Source organism: Pelobates fuscus, chromosome 4 (genome assembly GCF_036172605.1).
Source record: "Pelobates fuscus isolate aPelFus1 chromosome 4, aPelFus1.pri, whole genome shotgun sequence".
Taxonomy (NCBI): Eukaryota; Metazoa; Chordata; class Amphibia; order Anura; family Pelobatidae; genus Pelobates; species Pelobates fuscus.
The window spans coordinates 276,044,729-276,061,144 of NC_086320.1; the positions used below are offsets into that span (position 1 = coordinate 276,044,729).

At 44.2% G+C, this 16,416-nt stretch overlaps 1 protein-coding gene across 1 annotated transcript in view; it reads right to left on the reverse strand.

Annotated features, from left to right (window-relative positions):
• BLVRA (biliverdin reductase A) overlaps positions 1-16,416 on the reverse strand; it is a 63,897-nt gene extending 47,481 nt beyond the window's left edge. The window contains exon 1 of the mRNA XM_063452123.1: positions 16,334-16,416. The gene's annotated coding sequence lies outside the window, so the exon portion shown is untranslated. The remainder of the gene's footprint in view (positions 1-16,333) is intronic.

Consider the following 16,416-nt stretch of genomic DNA (forward strand, 5'->3'; position numbering starts at 1 on the left):
GAAGAAGGAGGGGGTAAGAAGAAGAAGGAGGGGGTAAGAAGAAGAAGGAGGGGGTAAGAAGAAGAAGGAGGGGGTAAGAAGAAGAAGGAGGGGGTAAGAAGAAGAAGGAGGGGGTAAGAAGAAGAAGGAGGGGGTAAGAAGAAGAAGGAGGGGGTAAGAAGAAGAAGGAGGGGGTAAGAAGAAGAAGAGGGGGTAAGAAGAAGAAGAGGGGGTAAGAAGAAGAAGAGGGGGTAAGAAGAAGAAGAGGGGGTAAGAAGAAGAAGGGGGGTAAGAAGAATGGGGTAAGAAGAAGAAGGAGGGGGTAAGAAGAAGAAGGAGGGGGTAAGAAGAAGAAGGAGGGGGTAAGAAGAAGAAGGAGGGGGTAAGAAGAAGAAGGAGGGGGTAAGAAGAAGAAGAGGGGGTAAGAAGAAGAAGGGGGGAGTAAGAAGAAGAAGGGGGAGTAAGAAGAAGAAGGGGGAGTAAGAAGAAGAAGGGGGAGTAAGAAGAAGAAGGGGGAGTAAGAAGAAGAAGGGGGAGTAAGAAGAAGAAGGGGGAGTAAGAAGAAGAATGGGGAGTAAGAAGAAGAATGGGGAGTAAGAAGAAGAATGGGGAGTAAGAAGAAGAATGGGGAGTAAGAAGAAGAATGGGGAGTAAGAAGAAGAAGGGGGGTAAGAAGAATGGGGTAAGAAGAAGAAGAGGTGGTAAGAAGAAGAAGAGGGGGTAAGAAGAAGAAGAGGGGGTAAGAAGAAGAAGAGGGGGTAAGAAGAAGAAGAGGGGGTAAGAAGAAGAAGAGGGGGTAAGAAGAAGTAGGAGGGTTAAGAAGAAGTAGGAGGGTTAAGAAGAAGAAGGGGGTAAGAAGAAGGGGGAGTAATAAGAAGAAGGGGGAGTAAGAAGAACAAGGGGGGAAGTAAGAAGAACACAGGGAGGAGGGGGGTAAGAAGAACACGGGGGGGTGAGAACACACAGAGGGAGGAGTGAGAAGAACACAGGGAGGGTGGAGGGGGGGATGAGAAGAGCACAGGGAGGGTGGGTGAGTGTGAGAAGAGACCGCTAGGGGAGGGTGGGGGAGAGGAGAGACCACTAAGGGGCAGGGGAGAGCTCTAAGGGACAGAAGGGACAGCTCTATAGGACAGGGGGCAAGACAGGGAGCTCTTTAACACTACGCGCACACACACACACACAATGCATCCCTATACATACACAGAAATACACAATGCATCCCTATACATACACAGAAACACACAATGCATCCCTATACATACACAGAAACACACAATGCATCCCTTACACACAGAGAAACACACAATGCATCCATTACACACACGCACAATGCATCATTTGCACACATATACAGAAACATACAATGCAAACCCCTACACACACATGCAAACACACACACTGTTTTTCTTACATACACACAGAAACACAATGCATCTCTTACACTCAATGCACACACATACACACACCTTGCATCCCTTATGCATACAAACACAGATTCACACAATGCATCCCTCACACACAACCAGAAACACATAATACATCCCTTATACACAAATACACACTGCTTCCACTACACACAAACTGGTATCCCTATACACTACATACCATAAGCACATATATTAGATAACACATAACACATCCCCTACACACTCCACTCCCTGTGAGCGAGCTCATGGGTGGGTGGAACATATAAGTGGACTTATGAGTGGGCCTTATGGGCTTACTCACCGTCAGGCACTGGGGCCCAGACCTTGAGCTGTGTAAGAGGCCCCCAAAAAATGGAGCTGCTTCCAATTCTCCCAGAACGTTGAATTTTGTGAACACAGTTGCAAACAGCCTCCAGAGGTCCTGTTCTACACCAGACCAGTGGAGCCAAACTGCAACCCATCATCATCATCCTCATCTAATTGTAAGTAGGCAATCTAGTATATTATTAGTGACACTAATCTATAATTTACCTCACATTAAAGGGACACTATAGCTTAATGAAGTGGTTCTGGTGTCTATAGCTGGTCCCTGCAGGCTTTTTAAATGTAAACACACACTGTGTGCAGCACTGGTGTTAGTTCATATGGGTGGGGCATTGTGATGTCACATGGGGGGGCGGCAAATTTATATTTTGTCTAGGGCGGCAAAAATCCTTGCACCGGCTCTGATCCTGGGCAGGTGCACCAGTCTACTGGTGACCCACAGGAGGGGAGTGCACTGATTGCACTGCACTCTCCTCCTGCCCAGACCCGTCTTGACCGCAGTTCAAGTGCCCTCTGCCCCTAATTTACAGTGGCTCACACGCACAACAAGCAGTGCCTGGAGCCCTTTGCAGAGACGGAAACAAAGAGGTTCTGCGGCAGCTAGCCGTCCTGCAAGCATTACATTAAACAGCTGTTACCCATGCAGCCACAGGTGGCGTTGTGCTGGGAGACTGTGATTACTCTTCACTTCCTCCCAGCCTACAGAGCAGCGCATGGGGGAGAGAGAGGAGGAGGCATGATTCAATCTTGAATAAATCCTCTAAGCAAACCTTTATAGGGGGGGGGGGGGGATCAGCTCTGTTTCCACAGTTTATTGGTGTTTACTCTCATCTCTGTATTAATATTGAGGGATGTCTAAGTAGTAACATCAGTGTGTGTGTCAGGATCGGGACAGGGATCCAACACGCAGAGTACAAACAGTAGCCAGATATGTATACCGGACCTTAGAATGGCCGGACTAACGTAAGTAGTACAGTATAGAATGGTCAAAGACAAGCCGAGGTCGAGGGTAACAGAAGACAGGTAAGCGAGAGACAAGCCGAATCAAGGGTAACAGAGATAAGCAGAGTAAGGTAAACAAGCCGGGTCAAAACCAAAAGGGATAATAGAATACACAAGCACTGAGTGACTAGAACAAGCTAGAACCACGACAGAGCAATGAGCTAATGAAAGAAGCTCTGTTAAATACCCTGTTCAGAGCAGTAACCACGCCTCCGAGGCGTCCTGATTGGTCCTGCAGCAATTGAGTGACAGGTCGTTCCGGAGGAGTGTCCTGATGACAACTTCCTGCCTAGATGCTGTAAAAGGCAGTCACTCCCTCGCGGCCGGCCTTGCATGACCGGATAGACCGTGGGGAAGGGAGCCATCAGGCCGTCTGGATGGAGGAACAGCTAAGTCTCTACCTCTTTCAGAGGTAGAGACCACAGATACCCTGACAGTACCCCCCACAGATACCCTGACAGTACCCCCCCTCTCAGATACGCCCACCGGGCGGAATACACCAGGGTGAGAAGGGAATCGAGAGTGAAACGCCCTGCGGAGACGGGGAGCATGCACCTCCTCCTGAGGTACCCAACTTCTCTCCTCAGGACCATAACCCTTCCAATCGACCAGATATTGCAGTCTCCCCCGGGAGATTCGAGAATCAACGATGGAATTGACCTCATACTCCTCCTGACCCTCCACCTGAACTGAGCGGGGAGGGGCGATCGTGGAGGAGAACCTGTTACATATTAATGGTGTTAGCAAGGAAACATGAAATGAATTAGGAATGCGTAAGGCATTAGGCAACGCTAAACGATACGCAACTGGGTTAATTTGAGACAGTACCCTGTACGGTCCAATATATCGAGGAGCAAATTTCATGGACGGCACTTTTAACCGAATGTTTCTAGTACTTAACCATACTCTATCGCCTGGAACAAACACCGGTGCTGCCCTTCTACGTTTGTCAGCGTGTTTTTTAACCAGCGTAGAATTGTGCAGAAGGATTTGTCGAGTTTGATCCCACAACTTTCTTAAATTGGCAACATGAACATCCACCGACGGTATCCCTTGAGAAGAAGACTCCGAAGGAAGGATGGAAGGATGAAAGCCATAATTCAAGAAAAAAGGGCTAGAATGCGTAGAAATCACAAATGAGGTTGTTATGTGCAAACTCCGCCCAAGGAATCAAACCGACCCAATCGTCCTGGTGTTATGAAACGAAACAACGTAAATATTGTTCAACTTTTTGGTTAGTGCGTTCAGCAGCTCCATTGGACTGAGGATGATAGGCAGAGGAGAAATTCAATTTGATGCCTAGTTGGAAGCAGAATGATCTCCAAAAATGGGAAACAAATTGGGAGCCTCTGTCAGAGACAATTTGGGAAGGTATCCCATGCAAACGGAAAATCTCCCTGGCGAATATCTCCGCTAATTCGGGCAAAGATGGGAGTTTAGGTAAGGGAATGAAGTGAGCCATTTTAGTAAATCTGTCTACCACAGTGAGGATGACAGTCTGCTTTTTAGAGATAGGCAAATCAACAATTAAGTCCATTGCCAGGCAGGACCAAGGCTTTTCAGGAACCTCTAAAGGGTGCAGAAATCCGCATGGAAGCGAATGGGGTAGCTTGGTCTTGGTACAAACTTCACATGCCCCGATGAATTCTTTAATATCCTTGCGTAAGTCAGGCCACCAAAAATCTTTAGAGACCAGCGCATAAGTCTTGCGGATGCCAGGATGCCCAGCCACCTTGCTGTTATGGAGACAGCGTAGCACCTCCAGTTGGAGAGCGGCAGGAACGAAGTGTCGATCCCCAGGGGTCTGTTTGGGTGCCAAATGCTGAAACTTCATGAACTCAGAAAGCAATGGAGAGTGAATCCTGAGATTTGTGTTCGCGATGATATTCCCCTTAGGAACTATGGAGGACAGAAGTGGTTCAGTTATAGTGGATGGTTCATATTGACGAGACAAAGCATCGGCTTTAGAGTTCTTAGAACCAGGTCTATACGTAAGTACATAATTAAAGTGAGTGAGGAACAAGGCCCAGCGAGCCTGCCTGGCGGACAAGCGCTTAGCCTCCCCAATATAAGACAAGTTCTTATGATCCGTTAGAATAGTAACAGGGTGTAGTGTCCCTTCCAGTAAATGTCTCCACTCCTTTAAAGCCTTAATGACCGCTAACAGTTCCCTCTCCCCGATGTCATATCTGCTCTCAGGCCCAGAAATTTTTTTAGAGAAGAAACCACAAGGGTGTAACGGTTTATCCACCCCTAACCTTTTTTGAGACAGAACAGCCCCAACTCCTGTCTCAGAAGCATCGACCTCGAGCAAGAAAGGCAGAGTCGTATCAGGATGAACTAGAATGGGAGCTGAGGCAAAAAGTTCCTTGAGAGTCTTAAAAGCACCAAGAGCTTCCTCAGAGCAGAACTTAGTATCAGCCCCTTGTTTGGTCATATTGGTAATAGGCACAATGATAGAGGAGTAACCCTTAATGAAGCGCCTATAGTAGTTGGAAAAACCAATAAACCTTTGGATAGCCTTGAGTCCTTTGGGCAAAGGACAGTCTAAAATAGATTGGAGTTTACCAGAATCCATTTTAAAACCTTCCCCAGAAATCACGTACCCAAGAAAGTCTACCCGAGACTGATCAAAACTGCACTTCTCCAATTTGCAGTATAGACCATGTTGCAGAAGTTTGTGTAACACCTTTCTGACCTGTCTATGGTGAGTCTCAATCTCCTTCGAGTGTATTAGTATGTCGTCCAGGTAAACAATAACACAATCATGCTGAAACTCCCTAAGTACCTCATTAATCAAATCTTGAAATACTGCAGGAGCATTGCATAGTCCAAATGGCATAACAGTGTATTCGTAATGGCCATACCGGGTATTGAATGCCGTCATCCACTCGTGACCTTGCTGGATTCTCACCAAATTGTAAGCCCCTCTGAGATCTAACTTGGTGAAGATTTTGGAGCCCTTAAGACGATCAAATAACTCGGTAATCAGTGGGATAGGATAGGCATTTCTGACAGTTATTTTATTCAAGCCTCGGTAATCGATACAAGGTCTCAGCGTGCCATCCTTCTTCTTAATGAAAAAGAACCCCGCCCCGGCCGGAGAAGAAGACCTCCTGATGAATCCCTTTTCTAAATTCTCCTGAATATACTCCTCTAGAACCGAGTTTTCCTGAACAGACAAAGGATATACATGGCCCCTCGGAGGCATAGTCCCGGGTAGAAGCTTAATTTTACAGTCAAATGACCTGTGTGGCGGCAAAGAATCGGCATTCTTCTTGTCAAACACTGCCCTTAAGTCTAGGTAAAGGTCTGGTATTTGTCTCTCTGTGGACTGAGTAGGATTCTCCTGTATGTTAATATTAGCTAATGGAGAAACCTTGCACAAACACCGATCCTGGCAGCCCTGGCCCCACGAGAGTATCTCCCCTAACTCCCAATCGATAATAGGGTTATGTTCTTTCAACCATGGATACCCCAGAACTATGGGAACGGAAGGAGACGAAATGAGCAGAAGAGATAACTTCTCCACGTGTAGGATACCAACATTTAAATCAATGGGTATGGTCTCACGAAAGATAACAGGGTCTAGTAGTGGTCTACCATCTATGGCCTCAACGGCCAAGGGTGTCTCCCTTAGCTGGGATGGGAAATTGTTTTTACTAGCAAAGGCTTGGTCGATAAAATTCTCAGCAGCACCGGAATCTATCAAAGCCATCTCTTACCCTTACTACTTCCCTCCCGCAAGTTAAGGAAACTGGTAGCAGAAGCCTGTGATCTTTATAATTAGGAGTAGAGGACAAAATAGAAACACCCAAGGCCTGTCCTCTAGAGAGACTTAGGTGCGAGCGTTTCCCGGGCGGTTAGAACAGTTCGAGAGTAAATGACCCTTAGCTCCACAATACATACACAAACCCTCTCTTCTCCTGTACTGTCTTTCCTCCTCAGAGAGGCGGGTATACCCTATCTGCATAGGTTCAGGAAGCAAAGATACCGTGGAGTCAGGACTTGGAAAAGCGGGGGCTAACCTAAAAGAAGGTCTCCGGTTCCTCTCTCGAGTGTTCTGTCTCTCTCTTAAACGTTCATCTATACGAGAGATGAACGAAATTAAATCCTCTAAATTCTCGGGGAGTTCTCTGGTAGCAACCTCATCAAGGATTACTTCAGATAAGCCATTCAAAAATACATCCATATACGCCTGCTCATTCCACTTGACTTCTGACGCCAGAGACCTGAACTCTAGTGCATAATCCACCAGTGTTCGGTTCTCCTGTTTCAGACGCAACAGTAATCTGGCTGCATTAACCTTTCTACCTGGAGGGTCAAATGTTCTTCTAAAAAGCAGTTACAAAGGCGTTATAGTTATAAACTAATGGGTTATCGTTCTCCCATAATGGGTTGGCCCATCTCAGAGCTTTCTCAATAAGTAGGGTGATAATAAATCCTACCTTTGCCCTATCTGTAGGATAAGAGCGAGGTTGCAATTCAAAGTGGATACTAATTTGGTTTAAGAAACCACAACACTTCTCAGGAGCCCCACCATAGCGTACTGGGGGGGTAATGCGAGAAGAAGCACCCACTGTGGCTACCTCTAGACCTGAACCGACAGGAGAAACAGGGGTATTACGTATCTCCTCTGGTGGGTTATTGGCACGAGATAATAGAGCCTGTAGCGCAAGCGCCATCTGATCCATTCTGTGATCCATGGCTTCAAACCTAGGATCAGGAGAAGCCAGCTGACTGTTTGTACTTGCAGGATCCATTGGCCCTGTCGTAATGTCAGGATCGGGACAGGGATCCAACACGCAGAGTACAAACAGTAGCCAGATACGTATACCGGACCTTAGAATGGCCGGACTAACGTAAGTAGTACAGTATAGAATGGTCAAAGACAAGCCGAGGTCGAGGGTAACAGAAGACAGGTAAGCGAGACACAAGCCGAATCAAGGGTAACAGAGATAAGCAGAGTAAGGTAAACAAGCCGGGTCAAAACCAAAAGGGATAATAGAATACACAAGCACTGAGTGACTAGAACAAGCTAGAACCACGACAGGGCAATGAGCTAATGAAAGAAGCTCTGTTAAATACCCTGTTCAGAGCAGTAACCACGCCTCCGAGGCGTCCTGATTGGTCCTGCAGCAATTGAGTGACAGGTCGTTCCGGAGTAGTGTCCTGATGACAACTTCCTGCCTAGATGCTGTAAAAGGCAGTCACTCCCTCGCGGCCGGCCTTGCATGACCGGATAGACCGTGGGGAAGGGAGCCATCAGGCCGTCTGGATGGAGGAACAGCTAAGTCTCTACCTCTTTCAGAGGTAGAGACCACAGGTACCCTGACAGTGTGTCAGCAGGGCCAGCCGTTGGGGTGGGCAAGCTGTGCGGTCACGCAGGGTGCCATGACAACAGAGGCGCCCGGCGGCCAACACAGCTCACAAGTTGGGTACACCAGCATATTTAATTTAAACGATTCGCTGGTGGTCCACTGGTGCGCACCAGCAGTAGGTGCAGTCAGATCATATCCTCTCCCTCGTGGTTCCGGCGCTCAGTTAGTGAGTCAGAGCACAGGCTCAGAGATTCTCAGCCTGTGCTCTGACAACATTGAAAGTCAGAGCCGTGAAGGAGCGGGTATGGCAAAGAGCTACTGATTAGCATAACATCAATATCCGTTATAAAACCAGAAAAAGGTGGGCATGGATGGTGAACTGATTTGGTGGCGCAATGGGCCACTTGACTGGTTTTGCCCCCCAGGCCTAAGGCTGCCAACCCTTCCCTGCATCTTACACACACTGCACCCTTCACACATACAATACTTCCAAACACACACATACATACATAATATATATATATATATATATACACACACACACACACACACACACTACAGCACCCCTCACACTGCACCACTACACACATCACGCTCCAGATACACGCTAGATCTCTTACCCAACTCTAGATCATCTAATCTACACACACACACACACACACACAATCCTTATATACACTCTGAACCCAACATGCTAGAGCAACTCTGGATCATCTAATCTACACACAAACACACACACACGATCTCTATATACATTCTGAACCCAATACACACACACACACACACACACACACATCTTACACACACTGCACCCTTCACACATACAATACTTCCAAACACACACACACACGGGGCTCTGCACATTGAACCAACATGCTCACTTTGTGAGGGGACGTGCTTGTCATTAGTGATGACAAAACAGCCTCTCTGGCCCTGCCACTTTCTCCGGGGGTCGCTGTGATTGAAAAATGCCCAGGCCAGTACCAGCCCCAAATCTCACAGTCTGGCCCTGGCTTAGAGTATTCTGTTAACAAACATAAAAAAGTGACATTGCTGAATGTCCCTCAATTATAGAAAATACCCAGGTTTTTCATGTACCTTTGAGCCAATCTTGGCACTCCTACGAAAAGCAATGTGCATATTTCATAATCCTGTGCTGGGACTGATGGGATATTTACCGCAAGTCATGCTTATGCAAACCAATCATACATAATCTGTGACTAAATTCATTTAGGGCCCTTATTTCAGTGTTCTCGTATCAAAGCTTTTCTTAAAGGGTTGCTCTATATGTAGGAATTTGTATGTGCAGTGTTTCTGCTTGAAACGTTGAACATACAGATATATTTGCACTTTTGTGCCAGGCCATAATTGCATTCCGGCTCACATGACTTAGGCTGGAAATCTGTTCTGGGCTGCTTAATGTTAATTCTGAGCAAACATGATCAGCTTCTACTCTTACAGGAAGCATTGGGAGCGAGCCTGTCTCCACGCCTCCCTCCATTACATGTTATTCTTTTTTTTTTTATTAATTTATTTTTTATTAATTCCCTTCCTTGTCCACACCCATATCTTGACTCAGAGAGCACATAGAGAATCTGAGCTGGTGAGAACAGTCCAATCAAATGCTCAGGGCCAGATTAAGAGCCCAGTGGGCCTGGTGCTAACAATTATGAGGGGCCTAAGTACAGAATCTTATCGACCAAAAACACTAAAACAGTCAAACCTCTCAAGCATTATGTATCTGGTGGAGATGTTGCTGGAGGTAAACCCATAGGATGCAGCTATAAGAAAACTCAGATTCTCTTAAAATATGCGAATCTCTCTCTAATTCATGCTTTCATCTTTCAAGTAAATCCATACCCTCTAACAGCAGTGTCCAGTGATGCAGGAAGTAAATTGGCGGTGTAAAAGGGTGGGCCACTGACGTGGATCATGTAACCAGAACTTCCGAAAGGAACGAACATGCCCAAAAAGGAGGCGTGTCTGCCCAAAGAATTGGAAGGCTAGCCTGGCATTAATGCATGTCAGCTGCTTGCTAGCCAAAAGCATCCTGAGCTTGGCATAAATGCGTCTCATGATACGTTCGCTCTATGCTTTCGAAGGTCAATTCCATGGGCCTGGAGCTGCAGCTCCATCAGCCCCTATGTTAATCTGGCCCTGCAAATGCTTCTCTAGAAGTAGCACTTGACTGGACATCGGAGAGGAAAAAAGTGACTTCAGATGGGGAGTGTAAGACAAAGAGGGCAGCTTTGTTGTGCTGGAATCTAGGTATATTTGAAGCTTATCATTATTTCTTTATTTTTTATTTATTTTTTACACCTTTTGACAGGAGGACCTAATGACTAATATCTAATAGTAAATAGTTTTGCAAAAAAAAAAAGTTTGGATTAATCATATAACCCTGGTTTTGTTATATAGTAATCTAGGTTGAAAATATTTTAACAACTCATACAAATGTTAATTAATAGAAAAATTAGCAAAATTAAAACATGAGATCAAGGGATCAACGTTTCAGTCCTTATACAGGACTTTGATCGCGATGAAAGTCCTGTATAAGGACCTAAACGTTGATCCTTTGATCTCATGTTTTAAACTTGCAAATAAAGAATATTTTTTTTTTTTTTTTTTTACTGAAGACCGTGAGTGCTGCCATTTCTACTGCTATCTGGATAACCAAAGTCCCAGGCTGAGCACCCGGCAAGTATATAACATTATATATAGCCTGTGTGCAAGGATTTTCCCCAATATATAATAAAATAAACCAAAAATAATAATAATAATAAATAAAAAAAATCCGACAGGCAATGCTGACGTAGTCCAAGTATTCTTCCATTTAAAACTAAAACAATGGTGGTACCTAATAAGTGTTTCTCTTTAGTTGGATTTAAATGCAAGGAGATTGTTTTGGAGCCATATAAATGCTTTGGTGTTTTAGAGGATTACCGTAAACATTATTCCCAGATATTCTATGAGCTGACTGGTCAGACACTAGGCTTGTTAATCTGTGACAGCAGCTCAGGAGTGTACACCAGCAAACCTATTATTTGTGTTCTGTGCACGTCTAAGGGACTTAAATGAGCTGACAATGAAACAAAATTGAGAGAAGTGACCTAGAATTTTATTTTATAAGTGATGTATACAACTCATTAGAATGTGGTACATGCCAAAAAAGTTGAACAGAAAAAAAAAAAAAAATAGCAATGCAGGCAAGTACTTCTGTCAATGAATTTCTAAACTGAAATAAGATGTAGGTTTGGGTGACACTGTGGGCTCTGGGTTTTTTAAAGCCACTCTAAAATGATTTTACAGAAAGCCGGGGGACAGCACCCAAACATTCATTCATACCACTACAATAAGCAGTAATGGTTACGGTGCTTAGAGTGTTCCTCATTTTACATGCATTAAATAAAATGTGTAGAATATTTTTGTTGTGGACAGCATATTAACTCTATTATTGTTAGTAAAATGCCTATTTACTCAGCAGTATTCATAAATTACACAAAATGGCTGCTAGGGAGTTTCCTTTGTCACCAACTAACACCCTCAATTAACAAGATGGCGCTGGAATCTGGAGGAGAGCTCCATGATGCCGGTGACATCACACCCGGTAGGATGAGCAATAAATTAACTACTTAACACCTAACCAATTGTTGATGTATTATTCTCTGTTATCTCTAATTATGCATATGATGTATTTCTGCTTTATTAGGGGCCCCCCACCCCCCGGAATAAACTTTCCTCAAGTTTTCATTAACCTGAACTTTGTGTCTGGTGTGAATTACTTCGGGAGCGTACACGCACACTTTAATTGGGACAGGGGCAGATACACAAAGGTTATCAAACAGTTGATTTGATCCACGACAATTTTATATACATTTTATATTGTATATCACTCTAGGGTGTGCCTGAGTTTAAGAAAATAGATGTGTACACATGTATCACAAACAAAAATGATGAACCCCTTACGGACCAATGACTGAGTAATTCCGTCATGGCTATTCTACCTCATAAAATAATTATTACACCTTGCACAATTTTTACCAGCAAGGATAACTGGAGAACCCCAGGAATTACTCTATATCTGGGGCCCCCTCTATCAGTTAGAGCCAGAATTGGTGGCCCCAAGCTGACCAATAAGCTGCGTGCAGTGCTCAAAGTGAATGCTGTCTACAGCCCTTTAAATTCCTGTGGATTAACGTCAGCAACGGTCCCGGATGTAGTCTCTGATATTAATGGGGATCCTCTCCAACAAGGGAAGACTGGCGGGGTCTAAAGAGACCCCGATTGGATCTCCCTGCAAGGCGCATGCTGTGTGATCACCGGGTGCACAAGGTGTCCAAATGCTGGGCTATGCATTTCACCCAGCGCTTTTTAGTGTGAGTGATTGCAAGGGCAGGGGGAATTGAAATCATTTTATGAAAACTTGTTACGATATGAGTTAGCAGCAGACATGGAAAAGATCCCTGTAATGCTGCTAGTGCAGAGCTTTCTAAACTTTTCATGTTGGTGACACACTTTTTAGACATGAGACATGATGGCAGTCGAGACTGTGTTCTATTTCTTGAACATGTTCCTTCAGTTGCGGTCGCATAACCAGAAGCGACATGGAATCAGCGGTTTTGACCCGATTCTGCACATGAGCAGTATAGATGTATGATCCCTTGGCAGTCTCTAGAACACTCTGGCCCCTATTCACAATATACAAAAAGACAAAATAAGAGTGGAGTGTCTTTTTCACAAGATATAGGGAAGTGTAGATGCTGGTAGTTGTTAAAACTTAGCTTTTATTAATAATTGCTAAAAGAATATATTAAAAAAATATATATATTAGAGTATATTCAAAAAGCTATATACAATGATAAGAAGGAAAATGAAAGTAATAGCTATGGACCAAGTCTCTGTGGAGTAGTGATAGTCAGAATTGGATGCAATCCAATTTATGCCGATCGAGTACCTACTGAAAATAGAGAGAAATAATAATGACTAAAGATTTCCACTAATAGTACACTAGCCCTATTGTTACCTATGAGGGTACCTAATACTGTAACTGAGATACCATCACTACTATAATTCCGGTCCTTTCTGCGCCTTAGAGGGCACCTAGATCAATAATGATATCTCTATAGCTAGTAGCCCGCTTCCTCCTAAAATTTACAAGTGTAACAAATAGAAATCAGAAGGAGAGGGGAGATCAATAGCTATGGACCTAGTGGCTAAAATACTAATGCTGTTACTAAGGTTCCTATAACACTCAGGGATGTATCCATCGCGAGGCAAACAAGGCATTTGCCCTGGGTGGCCATTTCCAGGAGGCGGCAAAAAAACGCCACCCCCAAATGCCCAGGCTAATGACTGGTTTGCCTCGTCTTATTGGGGCCCAAGAGCAGAGCGGTTGGTCACCTTTGGGCTCGCCCGGGGCAGGCGGCCAGTTGTTTCCCAGGCGGGCGGCGAGGGAGCACGCTCAGCTCAGCTACTTCACGGGAGCCGGAATATGACATAAGTCTGGCTCCCGTCATCACTCTGCAGCGCGCGAGGGAGCCGAACAGAGAGATCACAGCTCCCTCGTTGACAATTTAGAGTGCCCGGCTGCCTTCCTGCCCAGCAGCCCCACTGGACCCCAGGTGAAAAATCCACCCAGCTATCCCAAAAGTAGGGAGGCTGGGTGGATTTAAATAAAAAAATGAATGAGTGTGTGTGTGAGTGAATTTGAGTGAGTGTATCTGTCAGTCAGTGTGTGTGTGTTTCAGTGAATGTGTGTCTGTCAGTGAGTGTCTGTGATTGTGCGTGTCTGAGTGATTGTCCGTGTCTGTCAGTGAGTGTGCCCAGTGAATGTGTGTGCCTGAGTGATTGTGCGTGTCTGTCAGTGAGTGTCTAAATGAGTGTATGTGTGTGTATGTCAGTGTATCTGAGAGTGTGCTGGTCCGTGAGTGTGTCTGTCAGTCAAAATGTGTGTAAGTTAACAGGAAGAGGTGTGGCCTTGGCAGGAAGGGGCAGATACATTTAAATTAGGGGGTGCTCGAGATCTGTCATGCCTAGGGCAGCACCATTTCAAAATACACCACTGATAACACTATAATGCTATCTGTGCCTTCAAGGGCACCTAGATACATGCTATCTCTAGAGCTAGTGTCTCCCTTCCTCCTAACAATAGCTAAAGGGCCAAATAAGAAAACGAACAAATAAAAAAAAGTGAAAGACAGGACAAAGTATCCCATCAAAAGGAAAAAACTAATAGTTCTGTTTATTACAATCTGATCTTGTTAGTAGATGGGCATCATTAAAGCCCCTGACGCGCGCGTTTCACAGACAGGCCTGGAGTAAAAGACACTCCACTCTTTTTTCAAATTCAATTTCTACGGTTACCTCCTTTAAGGAGTGTTTTTTTGTTATATCCAGCTCATTTCTTTTTCCCCTTCCCCTCCATGTCTCTTTGTCCCCCACCCCCGGCCCCTCTGTGGGTTTCTTTGTCACCCCTCAGCCCCTGTGTTTGTCCCCCAGAAGCTTCTCTACCGTGGTCCACCTGCTTCGCTACGCTAGGGACAGGCAGGAGGGGAGTGCTGTGCAATGCTCTCTCATTCCTGATGGACAACTCAGCATAACAAACTGTGCCGTGCCACACACTTTGGAAAGCGGTGTACTAGTGTATAGTGCAGAATGTTGACATCAGCAATCCCTCTAGCACTATTGGTAGTGTTGGATTAGTGTTAAGGTTAAAAGAACACTCCAGACCCCTAAAGCACTTCATCTTGCTTTAGTACTGTATGTTTGAAGAGAGTGTCCTCTTGTTTTCTTTTTACAAAAAGTGCAGATTTCAACAGAAATTTCCACTTTGATAAATTAACCTTTTTATAACCGCCTGGCTGTCAATCAGACAACCGGTCCTGTTACCTTCTGGTTGTTTAGTTTAATGGAGCTAAACTCGACTTGCTCAGAGCACCTTCCTGGCAAAGACTTGTCATTGAGCTGCATTGGGAAGTCTGCAATTTGACAGCCACAGAAAGTCTGGGCTAGGCTTGCAAAGGCTTCAGACAAGAAATCTGCAGCTTTTTCAAGTTGTTTTTAGATATACCATCGATGGAAAATATCCAGTACCTTAGCATTCTGGGAATGCCTCGTCATCTGTCACATGAAGCTTGGCTTTCTCATACCTCATTGTAGTTTACATGACTACTCTAAATATATGGATCTTATTACTGAAGAAAAAGATGCATGAAAATGAATAGACACTTGCAACAAAGGACTAAAACAAAAAAATGTCCAAGTCTGCTGGAAAGTAGATATGTTTTCCTCAACTCAGCAATTTTGAACTAAAAACTGAGTATGTCACCACACCTTGGTGTTTAGAATGCAGACAACACACAATGCTGTTGAGTGATATAGAATGCTACGATGCAAATTAGCAGATAAATAAAAAAAAAAAGTACCTTAAAAATGTGTTACATATTCCCTCATATATCACTATATGTAATGAATTTTGGGAGTTTTGTATTTTAGTATAATCAAATGAATGCACAAAGTAATTAATATAAGTAAGTAACCCCTTCTATAACAAATGATATACTGTATGAAAGTGGCTTTCAAAGTGAATTTCCACATTTAGGCCAAAAATTTGCTTAATTAGAGAACTCCTCAAAGTCATTTGGCATTAAATTCCAAATTTACGTTGAATTCCTGGCAATTCTGACTGCATAACCCTGACATACATATATACTGTACATAAATGGAAGTTGAACCACTGAGACATCCTACAAAGATGCAGCTGCAAGAAACACTTTGTTGTCAAACAAATGAAAATGTATAATTCTGCAATCATTCACAGACACATATCACAATCAGACTCTGATACGTCTGTTCTACAAATTATTGTTTGATACAGATTTAATATTCTACAAACCATTCCCAAATCAGTATCAGTGCGATTTCCCTCTATTAAAACTGGCAGAGTTTCAGAAATCAAAGCATGATTGATGAATATGAATTTTGTTTTTAGATTGTGAGCTCCTTTGGGCAGTGCCCTCTGCACCCATGGCATTCCCATATGCTATGCATGTTTTGTTAAAACGTAATGTTTGTACAGCGCTGAGGAATATGTTGGTGCTATATAAATAATTATAAAGTGCTTCCAGGATGCCCAGCTTATCAGATTGAACTGCATATTTAGGAATAAAACAAATGATAATACACCTAGGATGTAATATAACCATGCACGATATCTGACCCATATGAACATTATATAATATTATTATTTTTTTGTTTGTCATTGATGACAGTCACACTCACCTACTGAGCTCCTGGCGTTGCTGTGAATGGGCAATATAATGCGCTACACACACTGGACAGCTAGTGACACATGGACGAGCAGG